At 38.4% G+C, this 23204-nt stretch overlaps 1 long non-coding RNA gene and 1 pseudogene across 2 annotated transcripts in view; one reads left to right on the plus strand and one right to left on the minus strand.

Annotated features, from left to right (window-relative positions):
* Positions 1–1131: 1131 nt before the first annotated feature.
* LOC146467538 (uncharacterized) lies at positions 1132–11184 on the minus strand (annotated as a pseudogene). The gene is made up of 5 exons (XR_014867719.1): positions 10710–11184; positions 6214–6287; positions 5466–5618; positions 2091–2282; positions 1132–1783 (listed from the first exon to the last, which is right to left on the minus strand). The product of XR_014867719.1 is annotated as an uncharacterized LOC146467538 (transcript).
* Positions 11185–11377: 193 nt separating this feature from the next.
* LOC146467539 (uncharacterized) overlaps positions 11378–23204 on the plus strand; it is a 59144-nt gene continuing 47317 nt past the window's right edge. Inside the window, exon 1 of the long non-coding RNA XR_014867722.1 lies at positions 11378–11840. This is a non-coding gene — a long non-coding RNA (uncharacterized LOC146467539). The remainder of the gene's footprint in view (positions 11841–23204) is intronic.

The following is a 23204-nucleotide window of genomic DNA, read 5'->3' on the forward strand; positions in this document are numbered from 1 at the left end:
GGAAAATTTTGCAAAACGACTTTAATCCAGTTTTAGACAACCAAAAATTTCAGGCAAATAGACAACTACCACGAGGTCAATCGGAGAGCGTCAAATGTTTTATCAAACTGCTCTGAAACCCATTTTGTTGTCCTTACTGAAATATAAAAAATTTGAAATAATAACACGTTCGACGTTTGTTGGGTCAATTGTTAAGACGGTTCAATTTAACTAATGTTTTGAGCCAATATTTAAAGACTTGTTAAAAAACAGGCAATCAACCACGGGCTGTGGATTGAGGTTCATCAATTGCATCATCAGAATATAATTCTCTGCTACAATTTGCACGACTGTAAAGGCTAATTTGCTCAAGTAGAGATAGCGCTACAAATCTTTTCAGTGAATCAGACCGATTTTGACCGACAAATTTTAATGTATAAATTGGCCAATGCCATTGAGCCTACTAATCGGGCCAGTAAAAAGGTAGTGTTTAGTTACAGAAATTTAATGTCAGTTGGTTATTTTGCTACAAGACGTTCACAGATGAGTGAAGGGAACATTACGATTAATAACTGTAATGGAGCAAGTCATTGTACAATATTAATTATCGACCATTATGACCACGAATATTAAATACCCTAATAAGGTCAGTAATGAATTCGTGAACAAGAGCGGCCTCGTTCTCAATTGCACTTTTTGACTACAATAGGTTTGGGAAGTACGATCTTTTCTTTTATAGAAGATCTCGGTAGCTCCTTTATATCGCCCAACATTTTTTGCTTAAGCCGAATGCGAAATCTGGCTAGTCAAATCCATCCCCTATATCCGGACTAGGAATAAGTTTGGAGTTTCATAGAAAACTATCCCCCCTCCCTAAGGAAGATGAAATGTATCAATCTTGCATCAAAAAATAGATAAGGGATGCTAAAGTGTGAGCTTGCCACAATAGTCACGACTTTTAGCTTTAATTTCACTGAATAGTACTGCGCATGATCAATGAATGTGATGCTCCTTGTTTACGAGGTTCAGCACTGAGAAGTCGTACTATCCTTAGTACAGTCCGTTGGCTTAAATTTCCGGTGGCCTGGTGTTTGCCGAATGGATCAAAGGTGCTTAGAAGAAGACTAGCAGCAAAGAAAAAAAGGGATTGTTTATTATTGATTTGAACTGACGTTTATTGATTATATCATCGAGATATTACAACTAACGAGTTTTCTCCTTTGCTACGTTCTACGGCAGGGCAAGGCAGTTTATTTTTAAATCACTGTTGTTTTTCCGTTGTTAGCTTTTCAGAGAGCATTAAAATCCCCAGGGTGTTCCCGTCACTTGGTGCACACAGCGCATGTCAACTCTCGACCAGCAACATATGGACGACAGGGAAGCGAGCCGCATACGCCTTCCACGGGGTACAGCAAGGCGCCATCATGGTTGACATGAGTACCGGGAACATACTCCGGGTCACCATCAACACAGATGAAGTCACGTGAATGCCTGTGGCCATGATGCTCAGTCATCAGGTACCCATGATACTCCTCGGTCCATCCAGATGGACAGTCATTTCGTGCGGGCATCATCAGCATTGAACCACGTGACTTGACGAAGCAGACAACGCAGGGAGCTTCATGATCGTGGATATTCCTCTTAAAAGGATCGCCGCTGTACTGATTGACTTGATACTCACTGCCGGATATGTACCCCGCGGCTTGATGTCCATTTTTGAACTTGTCATACTATGGATTGTGAGGAAGGCAAAGGTAGTTTGCTCCGCCACCAGGATGGTTGTACCATTCTCCTCCTATTAGGCCTAAAGCAAAATCAGTGAAACTAAGCGTGACATGTTTCTTAAAGAGTACAATTTTGAAGTGCATGTTTTGTTCTTGTTTAGAGGCGTGGGCAAATTAAGCAACAAATGTTTAACTATTTCCGTAAAGTCGGGTGACTTGAGCCAGAACGAAGAGGTGGAAAATTTACTAAAAAAAACGTAATTATACTATCAATTGCTGAATTTATTAAAAGATCTGTAGGCATACGGCGATGGGTGGAGGTCTAGTAAGATTAATGGAGAAACATAAATTCGTTGCCGAATTCTAACCATTTGCTAACGCCATTACCTTTATAAACTATCTGAGCACCACTGGGACAAGTGTTCCTTCCCCAGCGAACATACTTCACCCCAGACTGTCCCTTTTCTCCTTTGGCTCCTCGAGGTCCCTGGGCTCCAGTCTTACCAACAGCTCCCTGGTTTCCTTTAGGACCAGCAGGGCCCGGGAATGGCTTGTTAGTGCCAGGCTTTCCCGGTTCACCTGCAATAAAACGATTCAGATCGATTAGCTTTCTTGAGGACAGACCAATAGCGTTTAAAACGTTGTTTTCTTACTGTTGGTTTGTTGTAGTTGTCCTTGTTAATTTATATTTTAATGATTCTATAAACAAAAGGAGTTGTTTTAAACTCGGGCTTATTGATTTCATCCGTACAGCAAGGGCAAAAAGCAAGAAAGATTGCAAACATAACCCATCAGTGACCAATAATCAAAGTGACACTATCGTTAACTCGTGGATATGGCGATGGAAGTGGCCGTTGATGCCATGGGTTTAACTAAAAAGGGGGCCTTAATTTATAATAGTTTGAAATGGTCTTTGAAATGTAATAGTAAAGGTGATGTTACTGCGGAGACGCTCTTCACGCACGCGTTTGTCCCCCACGGGGAGGGGGGGAGGGAATGGTGGTGGGCAGGAAATGCGTTACGAGGGCAAGGAGGGTCTTCGCAATTAAATTATCGAGGGAACGCTAGTAGAAAATTTTGAATGAAACCCCTAAACCAGCTGTGAGTGGCTTGAGTTTTGATAACATTTCTAAACCTTTAAAAAAATATATTTTACATTTGATCGTGGGCAATCTTAACCGAGTTCTTTACGAACAAGCAAAATTATTGGGTTTTTAGCGGGAAGACCGTAAGCGAGACCCAGATCCGGATTTTACATCCCCCCTCCCCCAATCTCCGCATTTAATATGGGATTTTGTGACCTTTCATGTATTGTTGAATTATCCGGAATTTTCTTTCACTAAATGCACATACAAAAGATATTTGCCCAAGACGAAATAATGAAAAAAAAAAAAAAAAAAAAACAATCTTTGCCGCATGCGGGTAGCGTCGGCCTAGGGAAATATAATTGTTGACCATTGTTATTAGCGATGTAATAACCATTTTCTTCCTTATTTTCTCGTAAAAAAAGCCACACTTCAAGAAATAACAAAGAGATTTGAGGATCAGACTTGCTTTTCAACACCGTTTTGGAATGACTTGACTTGACTTAATCCTCTTCGCTCCGACCGGAGCATAGGGCTTCCACCGCAGCCTTCCATCGGACCCGAGTTTTTGCTGTCCGTTTCACTTCATCCCATGACATCCCCAAATCCTCATATTCTTGCTGGATTGTTCTTCTCTAAGACCTTATTGGTCTGCCCCTCCACCTGACCCCTTGAGGGTAACAGGCGGGTGATGTTAGTGGCAGGCTTCCTCAAAGTGTGGCCGATCCATCGCCATTTCCTTCTCCGGATGGTGACTTCGATCTTCTCTTGGTTCGTCCGTTGCCATAGCTCCTCGTTTGAGACCTTTCTGGGCCACCACACTCCCAAGAGGCAGCAGAGTCTGTGGTTGGTCTGAAGCTGGGTGATGATCGTCTTTGTTAATCTCCAAGTCTCAGATCCGTACAGGAGGACCGACTTCACTTTGGAATTAAAGATTCTTATCTTTGTCCACAGTGAGATGAACTTTGATCTCCATATGGGTCTTAAAATGGAGAATGCAACCTGTGCCTGCACCTGGCCTTAACATCTTCCTCAGTGCCGCCAGAGGTGGCATGGTGATAAGGCCTCCGAGGTATGTGAAGGCCGATACTTGCACCAGGACCTCTCCATCACAATTGATGTTACCAGTATTTGCTGGGGACCGAATCCTCATCTCCTTGGTTTTGGAAGCGTTAATGTTGAGACCGACCCTGGCAGCCTGTTCTAGCAGCGTCGCGAACGTCTGTCTCATGTGGGTGATCTTCTGACTCAACAAAACCATATCGTGAGCAAAGTCTAAATCTTCCAACTTCTGCAGCAGGGTAAATTGGATCCCGGTCTTGTTGTCTCCAAAAGCTTGTCGAGGTACCCAGTCTAGTGCCACAAGGAAGAGAAGGGGGCTTAGTAAGCACCCCTGGCGAACCCCAGTGTTCATGCTGAAGGACCCTGTCATTTCACCTTCATTCTCACTATTTTCTCAAGAACCCCATAGTGCCGCAAGATCTTCCAGAGCACTTCTCGATCTAGGGTACCGAAGGCATTCTCAAAGTCGACGTAAACCATGTATAGCCCAGTGCTCCACTCCATGGTCTGCTGCACTATGATCCTCAATGTAGCGATCTGGTCGCAGCATGATCTCTCCTGATCGAAATCCCGCTTGTTCATCCTGGAGTCTGCCCTTAAGAGCATCCCTCATCCTCTCAAAAGTGATCTTACAAACAACCTTGATGGCAACTGTCAGGAGCATAATACTTCTCCAGTTCTTACACAGGCACAAATCTCCTTTCTTGGGAATTTTAACCAGTAGGCCCACCTTCCAGTCCTGAGGGATGTCCTCCTCATTCCAGATCTTATTCAAAAGGGAGTGGAGCACCTTGGAGGACACCATCCCTCCTTCCTTCCAAGCTTATTGGGGGGATGTTGTCACACCCAGAAGCCTTCCCACTCTACAGGTATTTCAAGGATCTCTTGACCTCTGCCATGGTGATTTGTCCTGTTCGAATGTCTGGCAGTGGACCTTCTGTTAGGTCGGGAGGGTTCTCGAGGGCCGGCCTGTTCAAGCCTTCCTGGAAGTGTTTTTTCCATCAGTTTAGCTGGTCGTCTGTCCTGGTCAAGACCACCCCGTTCTTGTCCTTAACATGCACAGGTTTGCTCTGGACTGTCTTTCGCCCCCTAAGTAGTCTTGTGGTATCGTAAACTCTCTTCATGTTTCTCTGTTCTGCAGCTTCCTCTGCTTCTCGCGCCAATCCGTCGATTCTCCTTCTCTTATCTCTCCTGCAGCTTCTCTTCACCTCATGATTCTTCTCGTTGTACCTATTTACCGCGACTAACGTCTGCTGTCTTGTCTTGGTGGCTTCCAGCTTTGCTTTCAGCACACGTCTCTCCTCTGCAGGTCTCCAGGTGGTCTCATTCATCCACACCTTTGTTGTGTATCTCAGATGAGTAGTAGCATATATTTAAAGAATCAGGTGTAACAGCCACCTACGGCACAAAAAACAGAATTGTTATTGTGAGCATGTCGTCATTCATTTGGGATTGTAAATATAGCGTGTTGTTGAGAACAGAAGCGTATTTTCTCGGCCAGCTGGACTCAAAGCACAATTAAAATCTTGGTAAAGCTGTTTCCCGGCGGGCTACGAGTTCTGACTTTTTACTAATTTTAATCAGGGTGCTTTGTGTTTATAATCCCTTTACGTACCTTTTGCACCAGTCAGTCCAGTTTCTCCTTTAAAGCCAGTTTTACCGGCCTGACCAGGCTCTCCTTTTGATCCAGTTCTTCCAGTTGGTCCAGGTTTTCCAGGAGGCCCAGGTGGTCCCCTTCTATTCTTTCCGCCATTTTGGCCATGTTGTCCTGTAACAAAACCGGAAGCACATAATACTCAGTTTCCCTAATTTCTTTTTGATTGCCAAGAGCTGCAAACCAGAGTGACACAAGAAAGCAACTAACCTGAAAAATTGACATTTGTTAACCATAACTTTTGCCCCGTACAAAGCTCTAAGTTACTCTCGCTGCCAATTTTAGACAACATTACGCACTTCCAATTACTGCAAAGGTGGCGTGCCATAATGGGTAGTGAAATGTATGTTTTGAATACCCGGAGTTTAAGTCCTCCTCTCTGCTGCTTTTGCTCTTTATTTGTCCATATACTTAAACCAATTCGTTATACAGTAGCCCTGAGTTCAAATTATATCTAGACCAGTCTATTTAAATAATCAACTAGCCGGCTTAATACTAATTGAGATATTTTAAAATGAATGTGTTATTTCTATTTGTAGTCTAATAATTTTCTCTTATTTAGGGTGTTCCCATATAGCACTACCTTGCAGCATAAACAAACAAATCTATCGCCATCTTCATAATCATGAGGCGCAATCTTTGTAACTAAATGATAGCATATTTTTGGTTTCTTTATTTTGATGTTTATGTTTGTCTTTAGCACACTAACCTAGAATGTAGCCGAAAAAGGATGCGTACGAAGAGTCACTTGATCTTGGTAACAGACGGAGCAAGTTCTGAAGCCTGTAGAAAGAATTATAAATCAGTGGAAAAGGAGGATTACGTCAATAGGGAATGTTATACCATTCAGGAGCGGATTTAGTTGGAGGTGGGAGGGCCGAGGGGGGCACGGTTCTCGCCAAATTTCTTCGGCCCCACTTGTTCTGGATTTTAAGGATCCGCCTCTGCCATTTATAACGGAGGAAGCCCTTGATTCAAGTAATGTGGAGCAATTTATAGAAGTCTTGTACCTGAAATACTGAAATAACACCATTCAAATGATATAATTTATGATACAGACACTTCACCAGCTAATGGCCATAACAACATGACCTTTGTTAATAAATACATGGGATAGAGGGAAGTTATTATAGTTGGTACTTGTTACTCAATGTATAGTTAACGTTGTTGGTGAAGTTGTGTACTTGTTACTCAATGTAGTTTTCAATGTAGTTGGTGAAGTTGTGTAGTTGTTACTCAATGTAGTAACTGTAGTTGATGAAGTTTTTTTTCTTTTTCCTAATAACAGCATCTGCCTCTTTATTCATAATAATAGTACGAGAGAGTAGTGCACAGTAATAAGTAGTAAATCGATATTGAAATGCCGAAGCCAGGGGCTTATATGGAACAAGTCATACAGGAGATTGATCAAGATGGTGCAATTACTTTACCGTTTATAAATAAATAGAGAAATATTAATATAAATAATGATAATAGTGGTAATAATGTTAATAATATCTAAAATGAACAACAAGTGAACTATTAAATTAAGCAAAGCCGTGTGTACGAGAGTTCAAAAAGACATGAATTCACAATGATTGGAAGTATTAATCTCTACGTTTTTGTCTATAATTAGAGAAAGTAAGCGAATTACGTAAGGAAAGAACGATGTCGTTCTAAATTTGAGGGCAACGTACACATAGTACAAAAGAGTTTATGAGAATAAATATGTAATTTATCTTTTTGTTTAGTGAAGTATTGATGACAATCAGAGTTAAACACGAATAAAGATGATAGAGGAGTGGACAAGAGCTTTTGGATGTGGAGGAAAATGAAGCAAGAGACTTGGTGTTTATAAATGCTAAAAATGTTTAGTATCTTCATCCAGAAACTATTGACAAATGCGCCAGTTAGACGTAATTTGTGGTCAACAGCAGGTTGGAGAATACTAGCAACTAGAGAAGGGCCAATACTTGTAAAGGAAATTAAAAATTTTTAAATTTATTAGCAATTGATTGCGGATTGTTAATTGTCTTGTCATTCAATGTGGTTGCTGTAGTTGGCAAAGTTGTGTACTTGTTACTCAATGTAGTTGTTGTGGTTGGTGAATGTATGTACTTTTTGCTTTTAGTGGTTGCTGTAGTTGGTGGAGTTGTGTACTTGTTACTCAATGTAGGTACTGTAGTTGGTGAAGTTGTGTAATGTCTTGTTACTTATTGTAGTTACTGTAGTTGGTGAAGTTGTGTACTTTTTTTAACTCAATGTAGTTACTGTCAGTAGTTGGTGAGGTTGTGTACTTGTTATTCAACGTAGTTACTGTAGTTGGTGACGTTGTGCACTTGTTATTCAATGTAGTTACTGTAGTTGGTGTAGTTGTGTACTTGTTATTCAACGTAGTTACTGTAGTTGGTGAAGTTGTGTACTTGTTATTCAATGTAATTACTGTAGCTGGTCAAGTTGTGTACTTGTTACTCAATGTAGTTACTGTAGTTGGTGAAGTTGTGTACTTGTTATCCAATGTAGTTACTGTATAGTTGGTGAAGTTGTGTACTTGTTACTCAGTGTAGATACTGTAGTTGGTGAAGTTGTGTACTTGTTATCCAATGTAGTTACTGTATAGTTGGTGAAGTTGTGTACTTGTTACTCAATGTAGTTACTGTAGTTGGTGAAGTTGTGTACTTGTTATCCAATGTAGTTACTGTATAGTTGGTGAAGTTGTGTACTTGTTACTCAGTGTAGTTACTGTAGTTGGTGAAGTTGTGTACTTTTTATCCAATGTAGTTACTGTATAGTTGGTGAAGTTGTGTACTTGTTACTCAATGTAGTTACTGTAGTTGGTGAAGTTGTGTACTTGTTATCCAATGTAGTTACTGTATAGTTGGTGAAGTTGTGTACTTGTTACTCAATGTAGTTACTGTAGTTGGTGAAGTTGTGTACTTGTTATCCAATGTAGTTACTGTATAGTTGGTGAAGTTGTGTACTTGTTACTCAGTGTAGTTACTGTAGTTGGTGAAGTTGTGTACTTGTTATCCAATGTAGTTACTGTATAGTTGGTGAAGTTGTGTACTTGTTACTCAATGTAGTTACTGTAGTTGGTGAAGTTGTGTACTTGTTATCCAATGTAGTTACTGTATAGTTGGTGAAGTTGTGTACTTGTTATCCAATGTAGTTGCTGTAGTTGGTGAAGTTGTGTACTTGTTATTCAATGTAGTTACTGTATAGTTGGTGAAGTTGTGTACTTGTTACTCAGTGTAGTGACTGTAGTTGGTGAAGTTGTGTACTGTCTTGTTACTTATTGTATCTACCGTAGTTGGTGAAGTTGTGTACTGGTTACTCAGTGTAGTCACTGTAGTTGGTGAAGTTGTGTACTGGTTACTCAGTGTAGTTACTTAGTTGGTGAAGTTGTGTACTGTCTTGTTACTTATTGTATCTACTGTAGTTAGTGAAGTTGTGTACTGGTTACTCAGTGCAGTTACTTAGTTGGTGAAGTTGTGTACTTGTTACTTAATGTAGTTACTGTAGTTGGTGAAGTTGTGTACTTGTTATCCAATGTAGTTACTGTATAGTTGGTGAAGTTGTGTACTTGTTACTCAATGTAGTTACTGTAGTTGGTGAAGTTGTGTACTTGTTACTCAATGTAGTTACTGTAGTTGGTGAAGTTGTGTACTTTTTATCCAATGTCGTTACTGTATAGTTGGTGAAGTTGTGTACTTGTTACTCAATGTAGTCACTGTAGTTGGTGAAGTTGTGTAATTGTTATCCAATGTAGTTGCTGTAGTTGGTGAAGTTGTGTACTTGTTATCCAATGTAGTTACTGTATAGTTGGTGAAGTTGTGTACTTGTTACTCAATGTAGTCACTGTAGTTGGTGAAGTTGTGTACTTGTTACTCATTGTATTTACTGTGGTTGACAAAGTTATGAACTTGTTACTTAGTTTTACTTAATTTAGTCAGTGCTTTAATTGGTGATGTTGAGTGCTTGTTACTCAATTTAGTTTACGTAGTGGGAGAAATTGTGTATTTCTTACTTAATGTATTTGTTGTAGTATGTGAAGTTGTGTACTTGTTACTCAGTGTAATTACTGTAGTTACTAATTGTACTTTCGAGTAGTTACTTTAGTTGTAACGTAGCTGTGGTGCTTCTTTCTTAGCATTCTGTAATTGCTGTTTTTTTTTTACAGTTTGTGTAGTTGATGAAGTTGGTGTAGTTACTATTTTAAAATAGTTTGTTTTAATTGTATTTGCTATGTTGTTGATGTGAGAATCTGATATGCTGGTATACTGGTATGCTGTACAATTGGACTCTAACTATTGATGCTGTAGATGTATCTTCAAATATGTCTGTTCAAGCGAAAGCTTTTTGGTAGTACTTTCCTTTGATGCTGTTTATTGTGCTTTGCAAGGTGGTTGAATCCTAGAGTCTGATCATTAAAATGAAAACTACTCAGCAGTAGTTTCCTGTGGTGCCGCTTATTATGCTGAAGAAGGAGGTTATTCTAATTTTTGAGACTGAGGATGAAATTTTCAAAAACGAAAGCTATTGAGCAAAACGTTCCCTTGTTGGCGTTTATTGCGCTTTACAAGACAGTTCTAACACTTGCGTCTGACAATAAACGAAATCTTAAAAGACCATTCAAGCGAAAGTTATTGAGAAATACTTTTTTCTAATACCGTTTATTTTGCTCTAACTTTTGAGTCAGTGGATGAAATCATGAGATGCTATCATTCGAAGGAATGCTTGAATGAACAATTCTTTACTCTAGTCCTGATAAATATGCTGTAAAAGGAAAAAGTGGATGAGTAAGTGGATGAAAATCTAAAGTGTAACAATTCAAATGAAAATCTACTTAGCAATACTTTCGTGCGCTGCTGTTTATTATGCCGTGCAAGGTGGATCTAACTTTTGTGCGTGGATAAAATCTTAAAGTGTAACCACTCAAAATGTTAGTGAATTGATGTTGTCACGTTCATTATGCCCAATGTTTGATCATCTTGTTCAAAGTTACCGAGGCATGCATTACATTATAATGCTGTACACTGACACCGAGGTATTTAATTGGCCGGTCAAGTTTGCCTAAAGAATCTTGAATTTTGGTGATGAAAGCACTAATATAAATTGTTCTTCGGGGTATGGATGAGATAAGATTCGTTTCGAGGGATTTATTCCGCGCGCAAACGTTCATTTCCAAAATTTAAAAAGCACGAAATTACAAGACCACTACGTTACCTTTGCTCCATGGCTTTCAGTCGTTTTTCAAAGTCCTGCAGGTTAGGAGTCGCATTGGTGTTAGATGCCCTTCGTTCACGATGCAGCAAGGATTGTTTCAGTTCACCAGTTTCACCGACATCAGTGGACACTCCATTGAAGTTTTGATCTGCCCCTCGACGCTGTCCTTCCAGAGTATCATCCGTGGCAGGGATGTGATTTAGAATGGCAGAACACATCACCAACACAGCCACGAAACGCAGACTTATACCACAAGGTTTAAATACCGAGAACAATTTCATTGCGGACTGAATGGGTTTTGCGTGCTTCGAGTCACTTAGAATTTAACAACGCGGGAATCAAAAGCAACCTGCCCTCTCTCCACCGCAAGAAAGTTGCTATGTGCAATTGATATCAAAGGGTGCTATTCACCTGACCATTGGCGAGAAAATTTTCGCGTTTATGACGTAGCTGGGCATTATGGCAAAAGGACTTCGACTGTCCATATCTACCATTCGAAATCTATTTTGAGATATTTTGGACAAAGTTTGAAACCCGTAGTAAGTCTGAGAAAGGTATTAAGAACCGACCAGCAAAAGCAAAGAGTCGATCCAAAAAGCAAGGATTTACTGGGTGTACTCTTTGTCAAAATAGTTAAAGCGATTGTTAAGACCTTGATTTTTCACTAGAGTGACATACCTTCGCGGCTAGGCAAAAAACAACGCTTAAATTTACAGTTCACTAATTCGGTAGTAATTTTTTTGTATTTTGTCCGGTCAAAAGGACACCGTTGTCCTAGGGATCCTAATTGCTGAATGTCGAGTCGGAAGCGAGCAGTTAACTTTCCTGTGATGTAGTTTATTATGCTATTCAGGATGATCAACGTATTTTGTGTCTGTGGATGAAATCCTTATCCAAAAATGTGACCGTTCCGTTGAAAACACTGCATAAGCAATAATTTTCGATGTTACTGTGAGCGAAAGTGGTTCTAGCTTTTACGTGCGTGCTGAAATTCGAAATCAATAACAATTCATGATGATATGCAAACTGTTTAATATTCCTTTCCTGTCCTGCTGTTTGTGTTCTAAGATTTATTTAAGACAATTTCGAAACTTTAGCCCAGCCTAAACTTGGTCTTAAGAATGAGAAGGAGTAAAAATAAAAAAAGAAAAGAAAAACTTCATGCCAGATGTGAAAATGGTTTAAGCTGCCCGTGTGCCATCAAGAGGGTGCAATAATAACTTAAATAAGATATTCAATATTCACTTTACAGAATTGAATCTTAAATACCACGGAAACTACTATAAACCGACTAAAATGCGATTTTTTAGAGATAATACTCAGACTAGCATATCAAATATATTTATCCCTTGGCTACTAACATTGGACCGCACCAACGTTGCTAGAAAACTGTTCTGAAGCCCACAGTTTACTGTCATGTAATGAATTTGAAAGTTACAACAACACGTTGGAGTATTGTTGCGTTATTAAGAGTATCACTTCACTTCTAGTAAGTTGATTTTCATTTTGATTTTTTTGCAATAAACGTAGATATGTTTTAGAAAACTAGCGAAGAACCACGCGTTTCGGATTGATGTTTATCAAGTTCTCGACTAATAACTTACGAAATCACGTTTAAAATATTGAGATCTTGAATTTGCATTAAAGCCAAGTAAAGTCAGATAATGTTTGGTCAACGTACACAAAACAGTTGACTTATTTGCACTGAGGTAAAAATAAGCATACAAAGCATTTAAGTGGCGGAAACATTGCAATTAATACTCGAATTCAAGTCTCAAGCTACCGTTATTTACCGTTATTCTTCCTAAAATAGCGACAACAGTAAGACGACATAAAATCCAAAATGGCGCATAATCATATACAATTTTTAGTACGCTTAAATGTTTTCTCCACTTTTTCAAAATTAGTTTTGAAACTTAGTTCTCATTTTCAAAAATTGAACGTCAACCTGTTGTAAAGGTGAAGGTTCTCTTTAATAAAAGTTTGTATGAATAAAAGAATATAACACAATAAGTCACTCCTTTGCTTTTTATCAGAACGTTGAAAAATGAATTTTAATATTACAGCTACCACCTCAGTCTTCATTCCAAATTCTCGTAATAAGTGTAACCGGGCCTCTTGACGTAATTCTGAGGTTCGTGGCGTTTAGTTGCGCCATTCAGCTCGTACGTCTTTGTGGGTAATACTGAAGAGTACTGAAAGTTAAACGAGAGGCACTGGGAGTCATCTCGGCACTTTCTGGAACACTGCATGACGTCACTGACCTCACGTTGAGACCGAGGGCTCCTGGAAAGAGCGTAGTCTACGCCATCAAGTATCACTTGGAAAATCTCTGTCAGTGAAAATTAAAACACACTCGTTCTGTGGCCTTTACTAGTAAAGGGTAAAATCAACCAATCAATCAATCAATCAATCAATCAATCAATCAATCAATCAATCAATCAATCAATCAATCAATCAATCAATCAATCAAACGCAACACACACAAAATACATAAGCTATGACTTAAAATTTTCCTTTTTGCCAGCCTTTTATGCATACGCCTCGATGGTCAAGCACTGTTCATGTTTTAAGCCTGCGACAGCCAACGCTTGTGGAATAATTTTTAAAATTCTTTCTTCTTTGGTAAGTCACTGTTGTTTATAAAGCGTTACATAGCGCTTAGTGAGAGAGTCAGTCTAAGACAAAAAGGTCTCCGTCGATTTTTTTGGTGGAATTTATACCTGTTGGAAATTTGTAAATACAATGCAATTATATGTTTTTAACTAAACTGTATGACAGCCGAAGTGGCCTCTCTTATAAGCCTGGTGGTTTCTTCAGGTCTCCTCGCCATTATTGTAAATTCTATCATTTCTTCTTTTATTTTTTTGTAAGGCAAATAAATAAATAAATGATGATGTATAAAATTTTTCCTTTCTCTGAGCAGCAGAACTAGCCAATGCAATGAAATTAAATTTTATCTTACGTTTTATTGGCATTGTAAATTTTATCTTTAGCAAATATTTTTGTTATATATCAATTAGTTAGTGTTGAAAGTATTGTAATTTAGTGTCCCCTATAAGTAGGCCTTACATAGCCAGCTAGAAGACTTGGCACTGAAATAAAGTTTATTATCATCATCATCATCATCATCATCATCATCACGATAAAAACCTGCACTAGCCGGAAAATGTTCGATGCTAATGACAGTTCGACGGCTATATTCTAAGAATATTTAAAAGAATGTCTTCAGCCTTTCATCGGCAGAAAATAATAATATTCAGCCTGGGGCGGAAAATAATGTATACAGTAAATTGCAACTTTTCATAAATAAATCAGACTATCAAAGAGATTAAAGCCTTTTCAACACAAAATTAATATATTCTTTTCAAAATCTCAGCCTCGAGTTTATTCTTAAAATATTCTTAAAATTTCGCAAACTTTAGCCTCGATATTCTTATAAAATAAATTCCTATAAAAAGAAAAGAGTGAACATATAAACTGAGTTTAAATCCGGGACAACGCGAAGTATTTAAGATAAGACTTCCGTCCTTTAGTTTACAGTGTTCGCAGCAAACAGAACGCCGTTTTGATTACCGGGATTTCGAAAAGACGACACCGGCTAGGGAATTCATGGATTAAGATTTTGGTCTTAAATTGTTCTTCATATACACCACTGAAACATTCCGAGGGGCTAGCGAAAAAAACACTAAACAGGTCAAACTGTTAGCTAACACAGATAGGTCCTAAATAGATTTGAGGACACATTCAGCGTAATTCTATGCATTTTCTTTAGATTTTAGTTGGTTGTTTCTTTGAAAGCATACCTTTTGATTTCACTTCACCAGATAGCCTGCTCCCGCAGAACAGCTTCGAATGGTTGTCCTCAGCGGTTGATATCCAGAATGCTTTGGTGCTGATATCTTGTACCTTTCCCCACGGACTCCCTTCATTGTTGGAGAAGTGCGCGACGGCCTGAGCCCAGTGACTGTAGTCGTTAAAGAATTTTGAGCCCGAAAGATTACGACTCTCTTCTTTTTAAATACTGAAGCATTTCCATCGCATATCGGTAACGAGGCCATTAGTTACACTCCCCAAAATCCATGGCTTGTATTTCGAATTACGACATCTCACAAACAGCCGGTCTTGGGTTTCCGGATCAAAGTTATAAGTTGCAGAAATATTTGTTGAGTTTTTTGATTCAACGATCTTTAGCTTCTTGCCATCAATCACTATAAACGCCAATTTTCCTTTACAGGCAAAGGTGCCCTGGAGTTCTTCGGTGCTTTCCGCTGAAACAAGATAAATAGTTTTAGACTGAAACCGACTTGGATCTGCAGCTACAATAGCTCTTGATCATAAACATAGTGTGAGAGAGCCGCGTACTGAGCAACCATGAAATGTGATAGAAATTAATTAAAATGGAATGAAATTGTCTTATTTGAGTGACCTCGGCGGAATTTGAACCCACAACCTGCTGGTTATCTAATCTAGAGGATCCCGCAGAAGTCATCCTAGTCGGCAAACAGCAAGCAAGCCCGGGGTACTATAGCACAGCTGTCCTCACTTTGGAACTCAAATAAATGAATTTCATTCCATTTCAATCGTATTGTTTTTTAACAAAATAGTTTATTCTCTTAATAGTACTATAGTTTATTCTAGTCATTTGCAGCCCATTACTGAATTCCTGACCGATTACAATTCTAGAAATCTAGATAATTCAGGGGCACCCAACGACCAATATCGTCCCAAATACGTCAGAAGTGCTTTAAACGGATTTCTGCATGCTTTAGAAGCCTGTTTGGTTAATTTGGAGCTGCGCTAAAAAAATATTTATCTGTTCGGATATGTTAGGAGAACTTTGGTCGTAACGAAAGTTTAAGGGGACTTTTCTGTCTCATCCGAAACTTTTAGCTATAGTGATGAGTCTTGTCGAAAGTTCGAGGACACGTAGTAGCCATACTTTTATTCGAAAATTTTAGGGGACGTTTTTTTCCTATACGTGTGACTATGGAATTTTAGCGAAAATTTTAGGGAATAAAAATGCTTACCGAATATTATAGGCCTACCACCTGTCCATCCGAAAACGTTAGGGGATGAAATAAAATTACGCTCTGTCAGGCCTTAATACGCCCCCTGCTAAACGGACAGGGATATAGTACCCATAAATTAGGAAAATTACAATATCATTAATGCCCATAACTAGCGGAGTAGCGCTATTATCGTTCATGTACATTTCTAATGATATCTGAATTGCTCAACGAAATTTTTAGGTGTGCTTTTAGAATAGTTACGGTGGACGAAAATTTTAGCGGACAAAAAACCATCCGAAAATTACCGGAGTTATAAAACGCGAACATATTATTTCCGAAAATTCTAGGGCAACTTGATGGTTTTTCGAAAAACCTCGAAACGTCTAGGGAATCGCTTGGCGAAAATTTTAGGGGTCCTTCCATCAGAACAGATATTTTACCGAAACCTTGATAATTTATAGTCTGGTATTTCATGGTTACAAATGTCTTAAAAGTATCAGTCCTGATTGGTATTGGATACTTGGTTCTGCGTGTCCTCAGGCTATACTGGCCAGTGCGTTGTACTATATTTTGGTGTATAAGATAGTAAATGATGCTACCCTGTGTTATTTTCTGTGCGAAACCGGTACACGGACTTAGCTCGACGTTCAGAAAGCTTTGCCTTAAGTAGTTTGTTTACCAGCTTAGGGCCGAAGATCGCTTTACACTTTGTTTAAATGTTAGTTGCGACTTTTAAACTGTTGCATCGTAATAAACTAAATGTAGAATTACTCACCAGGAGAAAAAGAAAGTAGAGCGAAGATTGAAATGACGGAAAATATGCCCATCTCTTTTTACACGAGGATATCCATGGAACTGGATCAGAGAAAAAAAAACAGTGACCAAAACGAACTGTCAAAAGGAATGTATCGTGTTTATAGTTTTGTCGGATTGTTAGTAGCTTCACTGTCGAACTCAGTGTTAACAATACCTCAGATTCTTTGCTCACTTTGTCGTCCCCATTTACTGCCATGAAATTAAAGGCTCCACTTTATAAAGTAAGTGAATCAGGTTAAAAAAAAAAAAAAAATGACGGGCGTCAGGCTGTATTCGTTTGCTTTGTTCACCTTTTAATGATCTTTTCAGTTTTCCTGTACAACTGCAAAAAATTAATTATCAACTTCATGTGATAAATGTTATTTCAGAAAACGGCGCTAATTTGTCTACATAAATATAATTACTAATTATAATATATAGCTCATTCACTAACACATTAGTGACAAGATTAATGATATACGTTTTTGTTTTTCTTGTTTTCACGTACTTTAGGCAATATTAAAAAAAAAGTAATATGGTTCCCGTTTCTTCATATAAGAGTTACAGAACGTGGGGATGAAGTTTGGAAAAATCTGATGAAGTGATCATGATGCCGAAACACGAGCCGCAGACGATTTTTTACCTCTTTTTATTTCTTTTTATCTAAAAAGGAAGGTCCAAAAGATGGTACCCAAAACTGAAAACTTTGAAATTGAGGCAATGCCCCAATTTTAGTTTATCAACATGAATTCTTTGTAGAGACTACGAATATACTTACCCGAAGAAAGCAGAGGAGCAGAAAATTTAGTGTAATTAACTCATAAGAAAACCATGGTCATGAATGCATGGATTCTTTGCACGGTAAAATCAGATGAATTAATGTTTTCTGTGTCTTATCAAAACGCCGCCTGGTAAATTCTTTTTGAGCTGAGCTGGTTTTTCAGGTGGCTCTCCCCATAGGCGTAATGTTTGATGATAGATTACGTCGAAACACCTCTAATAATTGTTTGTGCACTCGACTATTGTATAAGATACACACATCTAACACAATTAACAAATTAAATAACCCAATTGACTCACCACCTTGGTGCCTGAGTGCAACTTTTTATTTTTATTTTTTGTAGTTTTCTAGGGAATTAATAGAATTTATGCCTCTAAGTAAGAACGAAAACTTGAAGTTTTAGAGAAGAATTGTTACGGACACTTTTAAGCCAAAAACACAAGTGTATGACGTATATTTACATCTCAGTGCTCGCAAAGTATTGGTCATAAAGTGATTCGACCGATGAATTTTTGATCGACCGAATTTTTCTACCCATCTGCGTCTAAAATAGTTGAAATCTGGGCTTCAAAAGAGCACGTGTCTTTAACTGTTCAACAATTTAAAAAATGGAAACAAGTTGAATAGTAAAATGTAAGGTTGAAGGAAAAAAGGAGCTCACTTTAACTTGAATTAGCATTTGGTCTTTTAAGGATGGCTAAAGTGATTTTGGGCTTCGTTGGTTTGTTTCCCTTCAAAGTATCACTCTTACATCGCTGCAAAAATCATGATTCTTCATCAAAGGGTTTTGACGAAGGCGGCCTATTTTTTGTCGGCTTGTAAGTCGAATTCCTTTGAGTTCATATTGTGCAGTATATTTCAATGGGTTTGCATCCAACTTCAAAATAAGTCTTGTAAATATCGGCCACGCTTCAAGGTGCATTGAACTATTATTCTCTCATTCTAGTCAGCTCTCGCGTGTTAGAGTAACGAAAATTTCTCTTGTTATTTCGAAACCCCATAAAATTGTTTAAAACTATGAACTCCTAAAACTGCTGTCGAGAATGAGTCAAAACAACAAATTTCCTTTGAAAATGATCTATTGTATACGCGTCTTTGTTGTTGTCCTATAAAAATTGTAATTGCATTTATATTCCATTGTAATTTGTTACAAGTTCATTTCACACTGAATATGGCAGAGGCCCGAACTGCCGAAACATGTTTGTTGTAAAACTCAGGAGTGTCGTGTTCTTCATAAAATTAATTTCCTCACCGCTTTTATCTAGACCAATTACATCTTGCTTACAGAGTAAACCGATCTTACTCAACTTCGTTAATTTTCTCATTTTCCCCTCTAAGGCAAAGAAAAATAGGTAACCACTCTTCTCCGAGTATCAACTAATCAAAAACTGGCTCCACAATTCAAATCAGTCATAAAACGATCCAAACATCGGTCCAAGGATCCAATGGTCCAGTCCAAATTTTAGTCTAATCTGTTTCCGAGGATAACATGCTCATGTTTTGATCAAACAACATATTTATTATCTTTTGAGGTAACTCATTGATGTCTTGAGTCAAACGAGTCATTCTGTATGGCCTGATTGAGATTTGCACCAGGTGACTTCGTATAGAAAACTTGTTCTGCTTTCTGGACGGTGTTGTTTATATACGATGATGTTTAATTTCTTTCTTATTTATTCATCATCCACGGGTTTATTACTTTTATTTTAGATGTTAGACTGTGATTTGAAGTGTGATTTCCGCTAATGGACCAATTCAGTGCTACATTTTTATTATCTTTTAAGTATAGAGAGCGGTTTATCATTATTTTCATTTCCCAGTTCACTGCACACATTTTGGCCTTTGTCAGGCCCAGAACTCTTTACTTACCATGTTATTTCTAAAATTGATTTCTTTTAAAATATAGACTTTGTGATTTAACTGAATTTATTTTCAGCTACCAATACTAATATTTTAAAATTAATTTCCTTTATACAAACATAAATTGGGATGGAGAGTTAATTTTAGTGACCATTTCATTCAGTTGTTCTTTGTATTAACTAAAATAATGGCAAACGGACAGGGCGTCAAATGGTTCCTGTAATTTTGTTTACAAGTTTACCCAAAACATTTTCCTCAAACTCGGGTGTGCGGCTTATCTTCAAACATAAATCAACCTATGTTGAGGTAGATACGAAGTCCGTTTTAGCTACACAATGGTCATAAAAGTTTGAGAGAATAATCACCGGCCAGTCCAGCACTGGGGTCTGCAAGTTTGGTGGCTCAAAGTGTTGCCTTTAACGAATGTTAGTATTATTAATATTTACAGGAAACAAAACAAAACAAGACAAAAACGGCAATCGTCTGGCTGTGGAACTTATCATCAATGTTTAGCCATTTGAACGGATATCACAATTTTTGCAGTATGGTTCTAATGTGTTCATCTTTAACATTGTATATCCGTGAAAAGAAAATGGTTTGTTTTTACACTAATTAAAATCTCTTCCGTATCTTTCAGTATAAGGCTTTCTACTAGTTCGAATTCGATTCGCAAGTTTGATGTCTTAATCGGCCTTAATGAATATCTTATAGCAGTTCGACAGGAATGGGAACCTTACTCAATCGAATGCCAGTTATGCAAGAATCAATTTTTCCTAAAATAAAAACGTATAGGACGCACTGCGCGTAAGATTAAAGTCGGCACCTGAATAAACAGTCCAATTTCTGTAGAACTTAAATAAATTGAATTTGACACCCCAGAAAGGCGCCACTTGAACAGGGCTAATTGCTCAAGAAGCAATCTGGTTTTAGAGTTTAATTTTGAAAGGCCTAACACATATTGACTACATCAGCTTGCAACCCGGTGTGACTGGAAATGAATGGCTTGTCGTCTTTAAATCTGGTTTTCCACTTTCTCCGTGAGATGCATAATCATATCGTTGACATTTAGGAAACAGAAACAGATTTTGATGATTTTCAGAGTCGCCGAAGGGACAATCAGTCAACAGCTAAACAACAAAACTACTCTCTTGAAGGAGAAAGCACGTTTGGGTTTCAATCTCTTTAAAAGGTTTTGAGAAACTTTCTCCAAATTTCTCCTCTTCAAGGACATGAGTATCGTTACATTGTATTTTCTTCTCGCTGTCGTTCCATTTTTGTCGGGTAAGTAACAAACAAATAATATCAATGACATATCAGTGAACGTATAAATCCAACTAGAACGGTTAGTTGGAATTTGGCAATTTTTCTTCCAATCACTTATTTGTAAACGATGGTCATTGTAGAAATTAGCCATCATGGCAGGAGTCACAGGAGTCAAGTTTTAATTTCTTACCAACTGACGTAGCAAGCTAAGATGTTACAAAGGAAAGTATGATTTTAAAACGGCAATTCCTCTCTTTTGTGTTTAAACCTAATAGTGTAGCATTTGCATTACAACCTGTTCTTAAAAGTTTCGTTTATTAAAGAAAACGATGACGAATATATTCACGGCCGATATATGATGTTTTGCAAACCGGTATGTGATATTCGCTTTTCTTGGTGACCTTTGCCTACCCTTTCTTCTTCTTCTTCTTCTTTTTTTTTTTTGGAATGAAACAAAAATTACAGGCGGATTTCCTCGGTTTGTATACTTTTAGCGCCAAAAAGCTCACCATATTACTCAATCTATAATATTATTTTTTTTAAAAAAACTGGATCATTGTATAGTGCAATTCTAGGAATTTGATTGGCTTAGCAGCCATGGTATATGGGCCATTTTTTTTGCCATGCCCTAGAAATAGCGACCATTGAATTGTCTTTTGCTTGTTCTTACAAAGCGAAATTAACTCAGCAAGATCTAGCAACATTTCTTAGTCATTTTTAATAAAACGATAATTCCATTCACGCTTGTTGGATATGAGATGGTTATAGCCAACTCGTCGCTACGCGCCTCGTTGGCTATCTATTTAACAAATAAAGAAGCCTCGACTGTGCTCTGTTCTGTTGTAAAGCACGCAGGAAGCGGCTAGAGCACGAAAAAAGTGTAGGGGGAAACACGAGACGTAGTCGAGTGTTTCTCCCTACTTCTTGAGTGCTCTAGCCGCTTCCTAAGTGCTTTACAACAGAACAGAGCACAGCCGAGGCTTCTTTATTTGTTTTATGATAAAGAATTCTTTTATTTTCCCCCGCATTCACCCTCATTTTCAAAACCAACTTCATTTTCCGAACGAACAGATCTGGCGTCAGCGTGCATCTGCACTCTGATAAAGCACGCTAAAATAAGCCAATCACAATCCTTGTTAGAATGTTTCAAATGATTTGATTGGTTGAACAACGCGAAAGCTGTCAGACATGTCAAAACAAGGCATCGAAGTTTGCAAACTTTGCTCGGATCCACTTTGCTCAGTGCGAATGTAACGCCAGTAGCGTCAGCGCTTCTTCAGTTTTCCCTTTCAAAAATCAGGATGGAAAAGCAAAATGTTCATTGAAATCAGGTGGATTTGTGGCTCGTGAAAATCTGGACGTCATCAACATGGCAATTCGAAAACAAGCTGCGTTAAAGCTTGCGGCCGGTAATAAATCAACTGCTGCGCTGTGTTTTGAGAATGAACAACAGTCGAATTCACGGGAGCAAGAGGAGTCCTCGAATTGTTGACACCGTTAGGAAAAGGGCTGCTGTGGCTTCCCACTCAATGCTCCAGAGAGGATATCCGAACAAGCTGAAAGTTGTTCACTCGAAGGGCGAGCGTTGTAATTTCTGAGGCTTGCTTCACTGCGGTGAGCGGAGGTGGCCATGATGCGGCGTGATAGAACTTGCGCCAAAAATGTAAGGATCTTGTAAGCTTATATATTTGTGTATTCGTGAACTAATTAAATTTTCAGTTGTCTCAATTTTTTGTTTGATATTTTTGTACGAGAATATAGCTAACGAGCGTTTACGGGACCTTTTAACATTTGTTTAACCTTGTGACATTTTTACGTCTTTCATTCTAAAACTTGAGCTGTCCATTTTATGCTATCTTTGGTGTTTATCGTCTCTGCCTTCGATGTAATTTCGACCATTTCGTCGGTTGACATGTTTGCAAATCTCAGTTTGTTTATTTTTCTACTTGGCTCTGTGTTTTAGTCGCTAACTTCTTCGGAAACTTCACTTTCAATCACCGTGTTATTTGTACTGTTTTTTTAAATTTTTTTTTACCTTGTATGCGCACAGGATGGTCTATGTCCAGCTCGTTTACGTTTTCTAGGTTATAAAAGACGTCTGGATCGAAAATTATAATAATAATAAATAAATAAAACCAAGAGAGAAGTCCAGGAATTTCACAAACGGGTTAATGGCGTGACACCGTTGCTCCGTGCATCTGTACTCTGATAAAGCACGCTGTTTCAACCAATCAGCGCTCGCAATATATCGAAATTTTATTATAACATCTCATATCCAACGCGCGCTCGTGGAATAATTGTTTTAATATCATTCTACAATAATGGTTGACTTTCCAGATTGAGTGTTGTGATCGATGATAATGTGTTTCCAAATTTACAGGAGAACTGACTGAATGTAGAAGTTATAAAACCCTTAGTGACGTCGACCGTTCAACAAGCTTCAACAATGTCTCAATATACAAATGCGATCGCCCGCATCTGCGACAAGGCTGGTATCGTATGGCCGAAGAGGCTGGTGACCACATCCCAGAAAAATGCGTTCCCAAGAGACACTGCAGTACTCACGCTCCTGGCTGGCTTGATGGTAAGCACCCGACTGTTCAAGAAGGACAAGTGACTAGAAGGGTTTGTTATCACTGGCGCTCAAGTTGCTGTCTATGGAAAAATAACATTACGATTCGAAACTGTGGTAGCTATTATGTGTACTACTTGAGGAGTCCTCCAACGTGTTATTTGCGTTACTGCGGTGAAAGTACCGGTGAGTATTTATCGCAGGCATTAATG

This window comes from Pavona decussata, unplaced genomic scaffold, assembly GCF_977016875.1.
Source record: "Pavona decussata unplaced genomic scaffold, jaPavDecu1.1 SCAFFOLD_135, whole genome shotgun sequence".
NCBI classification, from domain to species: domain Eukaryota; kingdom Metazoa; phylum Cnidaria; class Anthozoa; order Scleractinia; family Agariciidae; genus Pavona; species Pavona decussata.